Below are 2,500 nucleotides of genomic sequence, written 5' to 3'. Positions count from 1 at the left end.
TCGTGGTTTTTGAGATGTGAGGGTTGGAATGGCCTCCAAATGCCCCCAAATGAATACCATGAAAGTCTTGGTGCACGAAAGTTTTGAGTTGGTTGGGTTTTGCACATGGGCAAGGTTGTCGGTGCACCACGGCATAGCTAAATGGCTTGGTGGGGAGTTTTGTGAAAAAATGAAATTCGTGGTTTTTGAGTTGTGAAGGTTGGAAAGGCCTCCAAATGCCCCCAAATGAGTACTGTAAAAGTGTTGGTGCACGAAAGTTTTGAGTTGGTTGGGTTTTGCACATGGCCAAGTTGGTCGGTGCACCGCGGCATAGCTAAATGGCTTGGTGGGGAGATTTGTGAAAAAATGAAATTCGTGGTTTTTGAGATGTGAGGGTTGGAAAGGCCTCCAAATGCCCCCAAATGAATACCATGAAATTCTTGGTGCACGAAAGTTTTGAGTTCGGAGGGTTTTGCACATGGCCAATGTTGGCGGTGCACCGCGGCATAGCTAGAAGGCTTGGTGGGGAGTTTTGTGAAAAAATGAAATTCGTGGTTTTTGAGATGTGAGGGTTGGAAAGGCCTCCAAATGTCCCCAAATGAATACCATGAAATTCTTGGTGCACGAAAGTTTTGAGTTCGGAGGGTTTTGCACATGGCCAATGTTGGCGGTGCACCGCGGCATAGCTAGAAGGCTTGGTGGGGAGTTTTGTGAAAAAATGAAATTCGTGGTTTTTGAGATGTGAGGGTTGGAAAGGCCTCCAAATGTCCCCAAATGAGTACTGTAAAAGTGTTGGTGCACAAAAGTTTTGAATTGGATGCATTTTGCACTTGGCCAAGTTGGTCGGTGCACCGCGACTAGATAGCTTGGTGCCAAAATTTGTCAAATTTAAGACCTTGGCCAAACTGAATGAAATTTTGTGGGGAGGTTCCTGATATTGTTTAGTGGTGGACTGGAAAAAATGAGGTCGAAATTCGAAGTCTACATGTGCTTTTCTATTTTTCCCGATTTTACACATACCCGGTAAGTAAAAAAAATAAAAAAAATAGTTCCCCTTCGAGAAAAATTATGAAATTTGGTGAGCAAGGAGATACCATTATTCTACGAATTACTGCAAAAAATCGCATCAAAATTCGAAGTGTAGCCCGAGATATGGACTTATGTCTGCTCAAAAAAAGTGTATCTACTTGTACAATTTTGCCTTTTGCATATTAACCTCTTATAGGGGGGGAGTGCTCCTTGAGCCGGCCAGCTCCACACTGGCAGGTTTTAAAGGGAGCTTGATGAGGCCTCCCCCCTCACGTGGTGCGTGCGTTAGCATGTTTATCATGGCACAACTAGCCTCTTCATAGTTGTTGAGCTTTATTAATACCAACACACGGTCGTCACTGATCGTTGGTTAGCTCGGCAGCTAGTCCCTCGGATATTGTGGAAAGTTATTTTCATGCCTAGCGATGCTTGACCATGCGTCACTTGATGTTTCCATTTGCTTGCTTGCCCATGGTAGGTGGGGGGTGGACCGTCTTGTGGTGTGGTGTCTTGCGAACGTGAGGGTGTGTGAGTTGTAATCGAGATGCACTTGCTGGCTGGCTCCATGCCTTGCGTATCGAACGGTCAAGCATGCATCTCTTCCATTTTCACCCGTTGCCTTGGGTGATATTGGTTGATCAGTCCCTGTGTTGCCTACCCACTAGACGGTACTTCTGTGGTTGCTTCGAATTCTATCTTTCCATCACGAAGAGGTGTTGGAGGATCCTAATGTCACGCACGTGTTCCATCTAGTGAAACATCTCAGTGATGCACGTGTTGTGGCTAGTTCTTTTGGATGCGGTGCATTATATGAACTCGGGTTTACTTTAGCGACCCAGTTAACATAATTCGGTTGTGTCCCTTGATTGAGACGTTGTCCTTGAACTTGTTGTGAGCAATATCGTTCTTCCACAACCCGTCGTCTTGAGTGCGATGGAAGGCAAATAAGATGTGCTTTGGCATGTCATGCACGTACTCGATTGCGGGAAGTGTGAGAAAGTGTTGTTGACAACCCGTGGGAAATGGAATGTGGCAAATCGTGATGAGCTCTTCGTGGATCTGCGAAGAAGACGACCTTTGGGCCTGTTGGAAACGAGGGAGGCGATGTTGAACTGCGAAGAAGATGGACTTTTGGGTTGTTTGAATCAATGGGAGGCCACGCGAGAACTCCGAATACTATGGACTCTTGGGTTGTTGGAAGCAACGGGAGGCCCCGCTAGAACTCCGAATACTACGGACTCTTGGGTTGTTGGAAGCAAGGGGAGGCCCCGCTAGAACTCCGAATACTATGGACTCTTGGGTTGTTGGAAGCAAGGGGAGGTCCCGCTAGAACTCCGAATACTACGGACTCTTGGGTTGTTGGAAGCAAGGGGAGGCCCCGCTAGAACTCCGAATACTATGGACTCTTGGGTTGTTGGAAGCAAGGGGAGGCCCCGCTAGAACTCCGAATACTATGGACTCTTGGGTTGTTGGCAACGACAACTTGGGGGGA

The sequence above is a fragment of the Vigna unguiculata genome, unplaced genomic scaffold (assembly GCF_004118075.2).
Source record: "Vigna unguiculata cultivar IT97K-499-35 unplaced genomic scaffold, ASM411807v1 contig_355, whole genome shotgun sequence".
Classification (NCBI taxonomy): Eukaryota; Viridiplantae; Streptophyta; class Magnoliopsida; order Fabales; family Fabaceae; genus Vigna; species Vigna unguiculata.
Note: the sequence above shows the minus strand (reverse complement) of the source record.